At 40.2% G+C, this 17504-nt stretch overlaps 1 protein-coding gene across 1 annotated transcript in view; it reads right to left on the bottom strand.

Annotated features, from left to right (window-relative positions):
* Nucleotides 1–11936, bottom strand: part of Ptpn4 (protein tyrosine phosphatase non-receptor type 4) — a 189483-nt gene extending 177547 nt beyond the window's left edge. The window contains exon 1 of the mRNA XM_085840534.1: nt 11330–11936. The gene's annotated coding sequence lies outside the window, so the exon portion shown is untranslated. The remainder of the gene's footprint in view (nt 1–11329) is intronic.
* Nucleotides 11937–17504: the final 5568 nt, after the last annotated feature.

The following is a 17504-nucleotide window of genomic DNA, read 5'->3' on the forward strand; positions in this document are numbered from 1 at the left end:
CAGAGGCTTAAGGCTACCCTGGTCTACAAAGCAAGTTCAAGGACAGCTACCACTATACAAAGAAGCCCTGTTTCAAAAACAAAAAACAAACAAATGAAAAAAAGGAAGGAAGGAAGGAAGGAAGATAGATAAGGAAAAATAAGGTTAACAAATGATGCTTGTATTACTCTAAAGACTCACTAAGACAATCATCTGAAATGGGAGCAGGGACCTATCCAAATATCTACCAAAATTAATTTAAGAGCAGTTTCTGATAGTAGATATTGCCATATGGTTCTGCTTACCTGTCTTCCAAATAACCTTTCTTTTCCTTAGCCCCAACAAATGTTAAGATGTATGCAACCTATAAATTGATGCCCTTCTTGATGCTGTCTCCTAATCTGATCTAGGCCTTCTCAATTTCTTAAAGAAATTTGTCTAGTAATAGAAATATGTCTATTATATATAGACATAATAGACACATTATATCTTGTTTCCTCTATTGTGTTTCTTAACAAAACCCTATGTTATAACTCTTCTGCTAAAGCAATAAAGTCTCTAGTGAGTGTAAGTCACAATAACTTTGGCAGCATCTCAAAAGATGCTGCTATGCAACCACCTCTACATTCCCCACCTATTCTTAAAAATCCATAGGGCCTGAGATGAAACTCAAAGAACTATATTACTTGCATATATGTTTAATCCATATATCAATCAAACAGTTGACTTTCCAAAATACACCTGAAAACCAATTAGCTAAGGTCACCAATAACTTTCCAATAGTCCAAATCACAGCATTCTGGCTTTTGCTTTCACTTAGAAGCAGTTGACACTTTCACAAAACTCTCTACTTTACCTTTTACTCAATAAGCAGACTTTCTTATATTCATTCAGTCCTCTTCCCATCTAAGAACTCTTTTTTTTTTTTAAAGATTTATTTATTTATTATATGTAAGTACGCTGTCCTCAGACACTCCAGAAGAGGGCACCAGATCTCGTTACAGATGGTTGTGAGCCACCATGTGGTTGCTGGGATTTGAACTCTGGACCTTCGGAAGAGCAGTCGGGTGCTCTTACCCACTGAGCCATCTCACCAGCCCCCCCATCTAAGAACTCTTAATCTTTCAATGATGATTAAGACCACAATGGTTACCTTCATAAGCACTGACAAACAGAATATTTCTACAATGAGCTATAAACCCTAAACAACTTTAAATCCATTAGCTTTCAAATCAGACTTACACAGAAGTACCGAAGTACAGGAGTATAAAGATGCTTAAGCAGCAACAAATCTGAATTTGAAAAATTTGCATTGCTATTTACATTTATAGACCAAAAGGCACATGAATTTAAAAATGTATTAAATTGTATATTGCTTATGTGTCTGTTGGGGAGAAGAGAGTGTGTGTGTGTGTGTGTGTGTGTGTGTGTGTGTGTGCCTGCATGCACATGTGTAGATGTACAGACATGAATATAGATGCTGGAGGTCAACTTTGGGTGTTATTCTTGGGAACTGTCCACGTGTTGTATTTTGAGACAGGGTCTCTAACTGGCACCCGAGGACTTGCCAATTAGCCTAGGCTGGCTGGCCAGAAAGTCCTAAGAATCCACCTTGCTCCACCTACCCAGTGCTGTGATCACAAACTTATGCAACCACACCTGGCTTTGGGGGTGCTGGGAAATGAACTAAGATCTTTGTAAGATCCTTATGTGTCAACAGCTATAACTGAGTTGTCTCCTCTGACTGATACACCTTCCTGAATTTTACCTTTGTTCTCCTCCACGAGTAGGTTTAACATTTCTCTACAAATTTTGGTATGATTAGAGAAAACACAAATAAGTGGGAAGTGACTACTGTATCGTAACAACATTGACTTGAGGAAACATGGGCCTCAAAAGTGGCAGGGAAGGAGACACTATTCTAGGGTTACAAAAGTAGCACACAAAGTAACTGAGCAAGTAAATAGTTACACTAAGGAATGGTGAGAACCAATTTCTCCCTGATGGAAAAGACAGTCACAAATACAGAATGGGACATGGGTCAGTGGTGCTTGCCTAGCATGCCTGGGTCCTTGGGTCTAAACTCCAACACTAACAAAAGTAAAACAAAATCAAATATAAACACAGACAGAGAAAAGGGCTAGAGAGGATTCTGAAGTGCTAGATGAGAACTGTTTTATCAATTTAAACAAACATACTAAGCGCCTGTTTCTGTTTCTAAACATCTCCTCTTCTGAAAAAAAAGAAAAAATTTCAGGATTCCTTGGAGAAAGTAATAATTGCACAGCTGGAACAGAAAAATAAGATAATCTCAGAATACGCTGTGTGATTAGAAGTGCACCAAGGATAGAGACATGGCCAGAAGACAGAGAGGTCAACTTCAAAGGCTTCCACTACAAAATCTGGAACAATTTGAGGAGTGAAATCAAATTTCAAATCACAGTAAGTAGTAAGCACCACCGAATAGGAACAGAATTCCATGAATAATATCTGTGACAACGAGTTTACCCCACACAAGGGTAAGCCTAAGTAATAATGGTTAAGCTCTGATGATAGGACCTGGTACAGTCTTGGGTATCTCCTCACCTAAGAATAGCGAGTCTAGTATATATGAAGGCCCTAGAATTGATCCTCAGCACCATAAAAAAAAAAAAAAGAGTGGTGGTTAGAGATTTATCTCAGTGACAGCACAAGGCTTTAGGTTGGGTGTCCAATATGAGAACAGGGGAAAAAAAAAAAAAACAAAATTCAAAAGGTTTTCACATTACCTGACTTCATATGATTTACATAGCAGAGACACTCAACAAGCATGAGCTTATAGTGTTCAAGGTCAAACATCACCAGTAGTGGGCCAATACTGTGTCTCTGGGTGGTTCACTAAGAATAGCACATCTTTCTGTGGCAAGCACTCCTGCCAACAATGTCCTTAGTGTGCATGTGAGCAGCCATTGGAGCATTTAACTAACAGGACATATTACAGAATAAAAGGGCTAGACTGTTTGAAACTGTCAAAGTCATTAAAGACTAGAAGGGTTAGTGAGGAATGATTCTGAACTGAAGAGGGGTAAAAAGAGACCAGTGAAATCGCTCAGAATGTAAAAATGACGCCACCAAACTTAACAATCTCTAGAATACACATGGTAGAAGAGAGTCAATTTCCAAAAGTTGTCTTCTAACCTATATACAACTATCTTAGCACACAGTAAACACAGAGAATAAAGGCCAAAAAAAATTTTTTGAGCAAAAGAATGGAGAGACATGACCATGAAATACAATATATGATCCTAAATCAGCTTCTAAATTGGACTACAAAGGACAAAGAAATACCATTAGGATCATGGGGGAAATGTGACTGACATTTATAGATCTGAAGTTAAGTGTGAGCATTTATTTCCTGATCAGGCAGTTTTGTGAAAGGCTGTCCATGTTTGGTAAATATAGACTAGGATATTTGGGTATTTCTGTTTATAACATATTCTCAAGTGGTTCAGAAAGACTAATCAAATTACAAATAGTGCACTCATCAGAAATGTGGAGCTAGAGCCAGGGGTGGTGGTACAGGCCTTTAATCTCTGAACTCTGGGAGGAAGAGGCAGGCAGAGCTCTGAGTTTGAGGTCAACCTCACCTACAGAGGGAGTTCCTGAACAGCCAGGGAAAACCTGTCCCAAAAGTCAAACAAACAAAAATAAAAACAAAAACAAATAACCAAAAAACAACAACCACAAAGTGGAACTAAGGATGAGAACAGAGCAGCAAAGAGATTAGGTAGTTTCATCAAAACATGATACAGTGTTAAGAGGGCTAAGATGAAGACATGATTAGGTCAGTAGAGTTACTTACCTAGCATATACAAAGCCCTACATTCCATCCTCAGCATCACCTAAACCTGGCACAGTGACACATGCTGTAATCCCAGCATTTAGGATGTACAGACATGTGGATTGGAAGTTCAAGGTTGACCTTGGCTATACAATGAAATCAAGATTACCTGCATCACAGAAAACCCAGTCTCTCCAAAAACAACAACAAAATAGATACAGCAGAAGAAAAAAAAAGGATCAATTCTAATACCAGGGGAACCTCTGAACAAATGAAAGGCTATCACAACAAATGCCCCAGGCTAATCTTGTGTATATATATATAGTATATAGCTAGTTCAATGTTAAAATGTGGTTAAAGAGATTTCAGAAGCTCTTTAAGAATTTTCATTAGGTGTGAAATTACTTCAAAGTGTTAATTCTCAAAAGTTCAGTGTAAACTTATGACAATCATGGTGTCAGCAAAACAGCTGGTTCATTAAATATATCCAAAAGTATTTGGCCCATCTTTTCCAAAGGAGAACTGCCAAAGGCTAAATCTTAGCACTAACTTCATTTTTTTCCTCCTTCTCCTATGTTTAAATATACTATCATTCTTTATTTCCCCATCTCTAATTCTTTTCATACCTCACCTACACCACTATAACAACATTCTTGCCTCCCTGATACCCTTATACAGCTTGGTACCATTAACTCTAAAATCAGGAACCCATACTTCTAAAACCTATACTTAAATTTTATTTGCTTATCCAAGTATCTATAACCGCTGCCTATTGCTAATGCCAATTTACAAGGTACGAAAATGAAAAGGTATTTCACATACATATTCACACAGTCATATACAAAGAAAACAATGAACAAGTTAAGTACTTGTAGTGGGAATAGAAAAGAGAAAGTAAAAGATCTTTGAGCTAAACAGAGCAACTCAAACCTGCAGTCTCAGCCTCCATAAGGTTGAGGCAGGAGGACTGCCAAGAGTTTGAGATCAGACTGAGCCAAACAGTGAGACCCTGTCTTAGAAAGGAAAAAAAAAAAGATGAAGACTTTGGCATGACCTTAATTTATGCTTACTCTAGGAGTTGGTATTCATTTTATTTTTTATGACATGGTAGAGATTCCAAGGGGGAGTGGGTTCTAAAACCGTACTTTTCTCAACCTGACATCAAATAAATAAAACAATCATTTTACCACTTGGATAAGCCAAGAGATGATTTAAAGTCAAACAAAACCATCCTACAAGTTCTTACATGCTCAACAGGAAGATGCATTCTAAAGGTCTAAATATGACCCCACTTGCCCAAGCACAAGAGTCTTCTGACCCGGTTCCATCCCCTACCAGAGCAAACACACATAGGAACAAGAAACTATGCCCACTCAGAGATGCACATATATAACAGACAACTTGCATTTCTTTAAATATACTACATACCCTTTCACAAGTCTGACTTTTATATAAGCTATTCTTTCTACCCTGATCAGTTCCAACTCACCCTTCAAGACCATATCCAAATGCCAATTCTCATTTCCCCCAGATCCTAATACACTGTCATTCTAAATTGTGTATGTGAACATGTACAATCAGCCTAGAATTTGAACTCAAAGGAAAGTATCAAACTATATTTACCTTTATAGATAACACTGTTGCCACTATATCAGAAATTCAAATGTTTGATTAACATGTAAAGGAATGTTTGCCACATTAGTCCCCAATAAGACAAATTTTTCAAAAATGTAATAATTAAAACAAGGTATAACTATTTTTTCCAAAATAAGAACATCTACAGTCTGTTTTTGCAAAAGAGATATTTGGGATAATCCTGAACCATAACCCCAGCCCTCTAGTTTTAGACTGAGGAAATAAAAAACTGGCTAACCACAGGCAAATGTTTTAGGTACAGTAAGTCATCTGAATGTTTGAATTATCATTTAAATTATGTTCATGAACATGGTAATATAAAACAGAAAAAGTGGCTATGCCACTTGCCACTTACTTAAAGCATAATCCTAGATGCTTCAAATATATACATTCTTAGTACTCTACAACAATTCAAAGCCACACTAGCACTCAGAAACCAGAGACAGGAAGAATGTATTTGTTCAAGGTATAAAGTCTGTGTTACAACATGAGGCCTTGTCTCAAAAACAAAACAAACAAACAAAAAATCAACTTAAAGGTCATATAATTTGCCAAGGTTTTTATAAAAGACTAGATTTTAAACTCATTTATTTGGTTCCAAAGTCTGTGATCTTTTTCTTATATTGAAGACCCCGCACCATGAAATGTTTCCAATATATTGTATTCAAATTCTATCTTTGTCACAAAACTTTAACAAATACACACAAATGGGGGTTATTGTGGGGGGACTGTTGCCTGGAAGGAAACAAAAATATCAATTCAAATGGTGATTGGAGTAAATACTAATCTTTTTTTAATTACAACTTTCTTTTAAAAAAATTGCTGAACAGAAGCTGAACTCATGAAACAATAGAAACAACTCTTGTTTTAAAAGTTCTTATACTTATTAGATAAAACTTACAAAAAGTGGGGAGGGGAAGGGAGGGAGGAAGAGGGTCTGGGGAGATGGCTCAGAGTTGGGTGCTGAATTTTAATTCCAACACCTATCAAAAGCTGAAAATGGTGACATATAACAGTAACCCAAGCATGAGGCAGGGGAAACAAGCTCACCAGCCAGTCAGTTTAGCCAGAACCACTAAACTCTAGTCCAGGATTAGTAAGAAACCCAGCCGGGCGTGGTGGCGCACACCTTTAATCCCAGCACTGGGGAGGCAGAGGCAGGCAGATTTCTGTGTTTGAGGCCAGCCTGGTCTACAAAGTGAGTTCCAGGACAGCCAGGGCTACACAGAGAAAGCCTGTCTCAAAAAACAAAACAAACAAAACAAAAAAACCAGACAGAAAAAGAAACCCAACTTGAAAAAATAAAGGGGAATAAGGACTGAAAAAAACATTACAATGTTGACTTCTGGCCTCTACATGAACCTGCATGGGTTATAACGCACACATGTATACACATGTGAACACACACATGAAAACTTTTTTAAATTGATATAAGAAAAATATACAAAATTATATCTAAACAAATATACATTACCCCCAAGGTACTTACTGCCAGGTCTGAGACCCAGATCGTTTTGACTGGATTATCTAGCAAAAAAAGTGAGTTCTTGGAAATACTTAAAAGGTATGGACTGAAAAATCAAAAAATGTATAAACTGAGGAGACAAGGGTGAAGGGGAAAGCAATGCTGTGTTTTAAGAAAGAATAAGAACTAGGGTAAGATCAAACCAGGAGGAAAGTTTTCAAAGCCCAGCAAACAGGTTAAGAATTAATTTCATAGGAACTGCTATATATCTTACATGGGAAAATGGCAAGGATTTTTTTTTCTTTCCTGTTGCTTTATGAGTCCACTGTCATGTACAACAGTTCTATTTTGTAAAGTTGTTAATCTTAAAAAAAAAATGGGATTTTTAAAGATTCAGTTTTTATTCAACATGTAGTTCAATAGCAGAGCACTTACCTAGCATCACCTTGGCTAGTGTGAGACAAATAAAAAGATAAAAAAAAAAAAAGTAGTGCTTTCACCAAATAACTGTGTATAGGAGTATGTGCAGAAATATTCTTCTCAAAAATAAAGTCTTTATATGAGTGATGAACGCAGTGGGGAGGGAAAACTCCTTCAGAATAATGCTTGTGAATATTAAATGCCACTGGTGTGGTCTAAGAAATTACTGAACTTTAAAGCAAAACAGAGCCTTGGTAATCCCGTCATTTTCTCAACAGGTTAAATTGAAGCTCAAGAATTAAATTGTGTAAACCCATGGAAGACGGAATACCAGACCTCAGAAGCAAGATCTTAAAGCTATGCTAACTCAGACCATGTAACAAGCAACCACATTTGGCTAAAAACTTAAATGACTAAAACAAAATGCAACATCAACCTCAGTCTTTCACATAAATCGGTCCTACACTTCAAGTGTCCACACCCTACACATGGCTAATGGCTACCATATCTAACAGGGTAGGGAAAAAATACTTCCCCCATATGTGTCAACTATACTTCAATAAATTTGGGAGAGGGCAAAGTAATTTCATCACTACAGAAAACTTAACTGGACTGCATTGCTCTAAAGAACAAGCTTTAGGGTGGGACAGGCATGGTTTGAATTCTGCTTGGACAGGAGCAAATGGCACAAGGCTGACATACAAGTGAACTAATAAACACACCTTAAGAGTATACTTGATAGTTAAGTGAAATAACATTTTTATATGTACACTGTCTGGAACTCAACAGATAATACTAACAGTCTTTCCCCTCTGGATCTTCTTTTTGTCTAGTACTCCTCAGAACCTCCTGTGAGAAAACAGAAATAAGCGAGCCTCCCAAATTAATGCCTTCCTCTTAAGCATTAAGTTCTTACCAATTTCTTCAAATACTCATACCTTTCTTCCACTGTTTCTACCAGGGAATAATGAAATAAAAGATAACTGTGAATATAATAAACATCCCTTATATTTTATGACTATACTGAATTTTCATTCAAAGACTATAAAATAAATTGTACAATTTCTAGACAACTGTTCTTCTATGCCAGTAAAGAATATTCTATATTACTTCTTCATTACATTCCTTCTCACTATCTGTGCTAATTGAACATTACATGAAACATACCAATATGTTTCTCTACAGTACTTTACTGGCCTCTTCCCCTCAAAAAAATCCAACTTCCAGAAATTAATCTTTAAGGCTTCTACTGAGCCAGTAAATTTGACATTTTTGAACTGTATCATTTAAAAACTTTGTTACGTGCAAAAATCCAGAAAAAATACCAAAATTCAGCTCAGTTTGTAAACCAGTATATTTCTATCAATAAGCAAATTTCATTGATGAGTAACAATGTCTATTTAGCTACATTAATTTGCATAGACTTACATTCCTAACAAATTCACAAATTTTGCATTCCTAATATGAAGAATTCAAACAGACCTTTAAACCATTTGCTCTTAAACATCTACCAAACAAGACTAGACTCCTACATGCTTTTTAAGGTTTCTTGCTTTTAAACAACAAACCTCTCAGCGGAGGAAAGAAGTACTCTCAATAAGCGTCTCCTTTAAATTATCTAATTCGTATTTTGCTCCTTAAAGATAATTTACTCAAAAACCTAACTACTGGTCTCCCCTTCAGAGTTAAGGAAAGGCCATAAATACTAAATAAATAACAATCCACACTATACATCATTTTATAACTCTATTTGCAATACATAAAATTAAAACATTTCAGGTGTACAAACCAGAGTACTTAAGAATCAATAGAGTTCACATAAGTTTTCTTAAAATCTGAAAAAAGTTTCTATTGCTATCACACAAAAATTTATTACTGTCTCATTTTATATACTAAAAAGGTGGTACCTATGCCTAAACTGATAAAAATCTAATTAATAAGATTCTGTTATTTTATTAAAGTTCTTTTAAAAAATAATATCCACAACTGGTCACACTAGAACAGTTCTTCCTGAGGCTGCATTCTAAGTACATCCGACCCAGAAAGTATTTTTAGCAAATGTGTTCAATAGATGCTGGTGTTATGCCTAGCTTAAATTAGAAATTAGTGTCATAAATTTAAAGCAACAATGTTACTAGGAACGTTTTAAAGCTACTCAATTAGGACATGGTGGGGGAGGAGAGAAGACTTGACACAATTTACCACCACCTAGAAGCCATAAGGAACCCAAGACAAGAACCTCATATACTCACTCATCTGTTACTACTTTTGAGGAATCTCTGATCTTCTACCTTAACAAACTGTAACCAACTCAGTATTAAGAAAAACTATTAAACCAGTGATGATTCCTTGTGTTTAAAACAATCTTTTTAGCAAATGTTTAAGGAGCCGGTAAATACAAAACACTGTCATGTACTCACGTACACGTACAAACATAACTACGTAGATCTTAGAAACCAAGATCACATTCATGAACATGTGCTATGACAAAATATGAACAAAGATAAGAATGCCATAAAAATGTGAAGAGACACAAAAATAGCTTCTGTGGTAATTGGAGCAGAAATGTATTCTGACAAAAAAGGTGGCATGACTGATCGTATGAGTGAATAAAATGGTTCTAGACAGCTCCTAAGCTTCTCCTTGTAAGCTGGCTTTTTCTTTAAAAGAGTATCAAATTTGTAATCCTCAAATTCGAGATTTAAATAATATATCTAGGTTATAGTCTACTAGGTACTCTGAATGATTGTTTAAGGTCATCCCTCCCCTTTTGGAAAACAAGTTTTCCCCTCTGACACACTTAGGTTCACAAACCCAGGGTTCTCAGAAGGCTGCCGTATTTGTCCTTCCAGTCTTCTAGTCTGACTTTACAAGTCAGATACATTAGCTTTTCTTGTTTTTCCTCCATAGCCATCTTTTAAATGTGACCAAATAACTGTGTTATTTCATCTGGACCCAAGATCTGGTCACACACTCAGTATTTCTTGAATTGTTCATTCCAAAAGTTAGGTATGACTAGTCCTCCTGGAACAGGCAGTTTTTAAAACCCTCTACGTAGTCCTTGTCCACACTGATGTCACTCTGTGATGCAAAGCCAAACATAAAGTCTCTGACATAAGTTTCAGGGAAACATCGATATGGATTATCAGTGAAACTGTAAATTGTTCCATTACTTTAGAAACCCCAGCAAATGCATCCATACATGCATTTAACTACCTACCTACACACACACACACACCATTCTAGCTTTTCTTAAATCTCTGTATTGAACTGATTTCCAGAAATCGTCCTGGTACAATTGAGGTGTCTACGCTTTGGTAAGAACAGTTCCTGTCCACAAAGGATAATCATACGCTCCATTTTTCCTGTAAGTAACTATAAAACAAACATTGACACCGAAATAAAAATGTAAAGCCAGAAAGCCACAAATGACTGTGCTTAACTTTTTACAAAACCCCACAAACACCGATCTGTTCTTGACTACAGACTCACACTGAATCTAAACATCATGAAGGTAGGGACGATTCCAAAGCAGCATGAAAAATCTAAGTTCAGATGTTCTACATCTCAACTTTTTGGGCCCAACTACAGATTCCTAAAAGCAAGTATAATACTAGCAAGTCACAAGAGACTTTCAAGTTCAATGGAAGGAAGTGTGTGTTCCTACCGCGTGCGGAAAAAAATAAAGATGCTTATATGAGTCAATTAACCTAACATTAACAATTAGAAAAAAGAATCCCACAAATGAAATACTGAAGATTCTCCAGCCTTACCTTGAGTTTAGGAATATTTCATCTCCGCATCTATTCCACCCCTTCTCCCGTGCACTCATCCCTAGTAGATTTCAACTGTAAACCCAAGGAAGATTCGAGTGCTCGGACCCACTAAGAAAAGGGAAGTCGATCGGGTAGTCTGGCCACCCGGCCCGGCGAGCTTCAGGTGCGCGCCCACGACCTGCAAAGGGGGCCCAAGCAGGCCGAGCAAAGGACCGCCCCAAGCGCCTCTCTTACCTTCGTTATCACAGCCGCGTCCTCCCGGCTGGAGAAAGAAAAAAAAAAATCCAAATACAAAAAGGCAGGAGGCCCCGGGCTCGCGGCCGGGGAAAAGAGGCGCGCGGTCCGCGTCGAGGTGCTCGCTCTCAGCGCCCCGAGAACAGCCGCCGCCACAGCGGCCGCACCACGGCCGCGGGCCGCCTGCACCCCGTCATCCTGCGGGGCTGCGGCGGGACTGGCGTGCGCGGGGAGGCGCGCGCTCGCACCTCACGGCGAGATGAGCTAATCCCTTCACACGCGCCCCGAAAGTGCCGCGGTCCCCGCAAGCCGCGGGCCGAAGTCAAGTCTCTTTCAAGTCCCGGAGCCCCGATTTCTGACAGCTCCCGGGAGTCTTAAAAGAACAATGTCGCGTCCGCGGAGCGGGGAAGCGCGCGCGGCGTGAGGCGGCCGGTGACTCCAGGGAGGCGGCTCTGTGTGAGAGTGCAAAGGAGAGCCTCGGTCACCCTCCTCCTCCTTCTCCTCCTCCTCTCCTTCCTCCTCCTCCCTCGCCTCTACCGCCTCCTCCGTCTCCTCCTCCTCTCTCAAGCACACCCCGTCTCCGAGGCCGCAGCATAGCAACCGAACATGGCGGCTGCGCAGCCCCCGACCAGTCAGAGCCCCGGAACGGCGGCCTCGGCAACAGGAGGCGGTCTCGCGAGAGGTGAAGCCACGCCCCCTGCTCCGCCTCCTTCCCGCCTCCTACCCGGTTTTGGAGCTCGGGCGCCCGCCTAGAAGCACTGGTACTCACAGGTGCGAGAGAGGCGGGATTTAGCGGGTTGGGAGGGGAGGGCGTGGCTCTATGTCCACACCTCATCGCCAGGCAGCGATTGGTTCCTTGACTGTCAGTTCTGCCCCTCCTCCCTCTTCTAAGAAATACCTACTGACGGACTCTAGGGACACAAAAGAGGGGCAATAGCACAGAGTGGGGAAATCTGGCATCAGGTTGTCCCAACTAAGTGCTAATAGAGGGTATAGGCTTTGAAGTGCAGTTTTCAATCAGTTCTCCTAAACATAAGGCCCTTGAAAACAAAGCCTAAGCAAAAGACGTTTCATGGATAAAACAAAGGATAGGTGCTTTCTGTGTGCAAGGAACACTGCTTTTTAAATCAAAGTAGTTCAATCATTTTAAGAATGAGGGTTGGTATTATCATACCATGGCCTTGAGGAGGGTATACCCTTAATATTTTCTGGGTAATACAAACTTGATGATGATAGAACATTCCTATAGAATGGGTGACCTCAACTAGGATCAAATGAAGGAAGGGTAAGTTGGGAGGACCCTCACATTTCCTCTTTGCTTGTTTTTAGTTTTTGTTTCTGTATTTTGTATACACCTAAAATATGTGTGCCCATCTGTCTGTGTGTCTGTCTGTCTATCAGAGGACAAGGTTTGAGAGTTGGTAATCCTATGTGTGTTCTGAGGATTGAACCAGACTTGGCAGCAAATTCCTTTCCTTTATCCTTGGACCCACCTCAAAAGTCCTTGTCGTTTTTACCCCCTTGGGGGGGGGTGCCCTTTTCTGTGGCCAGGGTTCTTGTTAGATCTTAATCTCAATCTCTGTCACTAGAGACCATATTTATAAAAATGTTTTTCCTGGTGGTAGTGATGAATGCCTTTAATTCTGCCATTTGGGAGGCAGAGGAAGGTGGATTTCTGTGAGTTCCAGGCCAACTTGATATACAGAGCAAGTTCCAGGACAGCCAAGGCTAGACAGAGAAGCCTTGTCTTGAAAAACCAAAATAGATAAATAGATATATAAATAGTTGGTTTGTTCAAGGGCCTCAGGAGAGAGCACATGCCCAGTATATGTACAAGGTCCTCAGTGCCCAACACCCACATGCTACAAAGCTTCTTTTCTCCATGTTGACAAAATGACTTTACCGATAAGGAAAATCTGTTCAAAACTGTGAAAGACAATAATTTATATTAACTTCTTCTTATTCCCATTCTGCTCCTACTCTTTCTTGTCCAGCTGGTGATGGACACTTGACCACATAGGAGGCTGAGGCAGGAGGATTAAGAGTTCAAGAACATCCTTAACTACACAGAAAGTCTCAGGCCAGCCTGTGCTCCATGATACCCTGTCTCAGAACCCAAGTGAGACAGGACAGCTCCAGCCGACGATCACTCGTTCTTCCCTAAGTCTGTATTCTTTCCTCCAGCTCTCCGTTTTGAAATCCTTTGTTCGTGGCATTGCTAAAATGCTTCTTATCTCACCTGGGTCAGCATTCATCCGTCCTTGAACAAAAGTTCAAAGAGAATTCGCCAGAGTCAGGCACCAAGTAATGATTTCTTCCTTCTGCAACACAGATGGCTCTAGGTTTAAACATCCCTTTAGTGCTTTTCACAATGTTCGTCTTACTACACAATCCTCAGCCCTGTGTGGGTATTGCTGATAGTCCGTGATTTGATCACTGCTATTACCTAAGCCAAAGCCTCTTAGTCATCTCTGCAGCCCTCAGAATGCCTGAGGACATTGCCTAGCAGGGGAAAATAAAGGCAGGGAAAGAACAAAACCTTTGAATCACAGGTGAGTAGGGTTTCAAGAAAATACCTGAAATAGAGTCTGGCAAGAAAAGTCAGTCAGTAAATGTCTTGCTGAGCAAGCACAAGGACCTGTGTTCAGATTCTCCAGAGCACATGTAAAAAGCCAGGCGTGGTGAGCCATTCACAGCTGTGCCACCATCAGCCCTGACTCTACCTCAAGACTGTCACTACTAATCATCACTAATCCCCAAAAGGCATCCCCTGCCTGCTGGTCATTCTCTATTTTCTCCTCCCCAGTCCTTTACCAAGTCATAATCTATTTCCTGTCTCTATGTGTTTGCCTACTCTGCATATTTCACGGAAACAGAGTAACTTCCCAAACAGAGCCTTCATAGTGGAAATCACCGAGATGGGCCCTTTAACATACCAGCACTCACTGTCATCCCTAGAAAATTCTACATTCATCTTACACCTACCTCCCTGCATCCCTGAAAAAGAAGGAGCGAGGGATTGTCTAAGATAGGAAGAGGAAGTGGAGGGTTGCTTTAGAGGCTGCGTGGCTCAGTTAGTAGGATGCTTGCTTTAAGTGCGTGAAACCCTGGGTTAAATCTTCAGGGCAGCGTAAGACCCCACATAATGACCCATGTGTGAAATTCTAGCACTCAAGACATGGAACCAGGAGGATCAGAAATTCAAAGTGATTCTCACTACGTGATGAGTTTGAGACTAGCCTGGGCTACATATGACCCTCTCAAAAAAAAAAACAAAAACAAAAACAAAACTTTAGACCATGCCCCATCTTCATATTTCTCAATGAAGAATGAACTGGGAAATACGTTCATGCTTCTCAAATTTCTTTTTAAAGATTTATTTACTTATTTATTTTATGTATATGAGTACACTGTAGCTGTGCTGATGGTTGTGAGCCATTATGTGGTTGCTGGGAATTTTTAATTCAGGACCTCTGTTCGCTCCAGTCAAGCTCACTCATTCTGGTCCCTGGCCTTTATTATTATATCTAAGTACACTGAGCTGTCTTCAGACGCACCAGAAGAGGGCGTCAGATCTCATTACGGATGGTTGTGAGCCACCATGTGGTTGCCGATATTTGAACTCAGGACCTTTGGAAGAACAGTCAGTGTTCTTAACCACTAAGCCATCTCTGCAGCCTGCTTCTCAAATTTTAATCTCTATATCTACCACCTGGACATCTTGTTTAAAATGCAGGTTCTAGGCTGGCAAAGATGGCTCAACACTTGCAACCAAACGTAATGACCTGAGTCCAACCCCAAGACCCCACATAGTGAAAGGAAAGAACTGATTCCTGAAAGTTGTCATCTGACATCCACAGACTTGCCACAAGACGTGCACACCACAGCACACATGTGCACGAACATACACTTATGGTACATTTTTAAATGTAAGAATTAGAGGTTTTAGCCGGGTGTGGTGGCACACACCTTTAATCCCAGCACTCGGGAGACAGAGGCAGGCGGATTTCTGAGTTTGAGGCCAGCCTGGTCTACAGAGTGAGTTTCAGGACAGCCAGGGCTACAGAGAAACCCTGTCTCGAAAAAACAAAAAAAACAAAAAAAACAAAAAAAGAAAAGAAAGAAAGAAAAGAAAAGAAAAGAATTGGAGGTTTTTTTATTTAAACAATTTTTTATTAGATATTTTCTTCATTTACAATTGAAATGCTATCCCGAAAGTCCCTTAGACCCTCCCCCCGCCCTGCTCCCCAACCCACTTATTCCTGCTTCTTGGCCCTGGCATTCCCCTGTATTTGGAGCATATAATCTTTGCAATACCAAGGGCCTCTTCTCCCAATGATGTCCGATTAGGTCATCTTCTGCTACAAGAATTAGTTTTAAAATGCAGATTTTACTTCACTGAATTTGGGGTGAGCAAGAGACTCTGGGGCCCTGTGTGGACTTGGCAGACAAAGTGCTCCTGTACCTGCAGGTTCTCATTGAGAGAGAACTACATTTCTGCTCTCATTTAAGTTATATTCTTTAAAACAATTCATGTGTTTCCATGACTCTTCTGAATGATCTGATGATAACCCCGTTAACCAAGCACTCATTTGACTTTACATCTGGCCCTAGTTATAACCATAGCCGTGAGTTCCATCCCAAGAGACAATTTCATGTCAGCAAAACATTATCTGTCATCTTACATACATAATAGTAATAGAGTTTTACACTTTTTGGTTCAGTTTGTATATTGCTTACATTTTATAGATATAGCAACCTTATGAATACATATCTTATACCTAATCTAATCCTGTACCTAAGAAACATAATTAAGATAATTAAACAGTTGGAAGTTGCAAAACTTCTTTTTTTTCTTCTTCTTCTTCACCTTAGAACTGGCAAACATTACTGGATATTGGCAGACACTGCTCCTGACTGTGACTTTTCCCTGTGTCTGCAGTCTGCCCTTGGCTGTGCTTTGAGAGATTAAGAGCAAGGGCTCTGTCCTCACTTGGAATTAGTTGGCAGACAAAGATGACTGGGCCTTTTAGACTTGGTAGCTGATGGCAAGACTTGTAACCCGGGTAGCTAGGCCCTGGAGGTAATGGGCGTTTGTTCTTCCTGTACAGCCAAGTTCAGCCTCCTGGTTTTTGGCAGTGGCTCCACGCACCAACAGGGCTGGAGAGTCTTTGACTGGGTATTATAGCTGACTCATAAGCTACCCTACCATCAGTGACTTGGAAGAACCTCTTCAAAATAAATGAGTAACAGAACTCCAGATAACAAACTCAGGCCATAACTTCTGAAGTGTAGGATGAGTTGAAGGGCAGGCTGAGAAGTTGAGTGAGACCCTATCTCAGAATAGAGATACCGAGTCAGAGACCGAGGGAGACGGGGAAGGAGAAGGAGCTCAGAAGCTGAGATGGCAGCCTGGGGAGAGGCCCTTGCCACCAAGCCTGATGACTGGAGTTCTAGCCCAGAACCCACATGGTGGAAGGAGAAAATAGACTCCCCTGACTTGTCCTCCAAACTTCTACATTTACTCTGTGGCATAAATGTGCACCCACACTCAAAATAAATGTAATGAGAACACGCACATAGCTCAGTAGTTGAGAGCTTACTTAGCAAAAGTGAAAGCCTAGGTTTGCTTTCCAGTGCCAGGAGAGAAAGAGAGACACCTTGAGGTCCGTGAGGGTAGCCAAAGCGGTGACTAGAAAGGAAAATTAGACCCCACTTGCTGGGACAGCTCAAAACGATATAAATCTAACTTTAAAACACCTATATTAAAATGACTTAATTTTGTTGCCTAAGCTTCTGAGGTGAAGCATACATGGTACATGGATTTTCAGGACTCAGGGGATGTTTAATTCAGTGAAGTGCTTACCTTCCAAATGTGAAGGCCTAAGTTTGGAATCCAGAAGCCACCCCACCCCACCCCACCCCCACCCCACCCCCATACACACAAAATGCTAGGTTTGGTAGCCTATGCCGATAACCCTGGCACTGACAGGTGGATCTCTGAGGTTCATTGGCCAGCCGGCCTACCCTAATTGGTAAACTTCAGCCCATTAAAAGATACTATAGCAGATAGACTCTTTAAGGATGACACCCAAGGTTGTCACATGCATGTACATCTGCACACGTGAATGTATACTGATACATGCACACACACACACACATACACACACACACA

Source organism: Mus caroli, unplaced genomic scaffold, assembly GCF_978045245.1.
Source record: "Mus caroli unplaced genomic scaffold, Mus_caroli_1 scaffold_1, whole genome shotgun sequence".
NCBI lineage: Eukaryota > Metazoa > Chordata > Mammalia > Rodentia > Muridae > Mus > Mus caroli.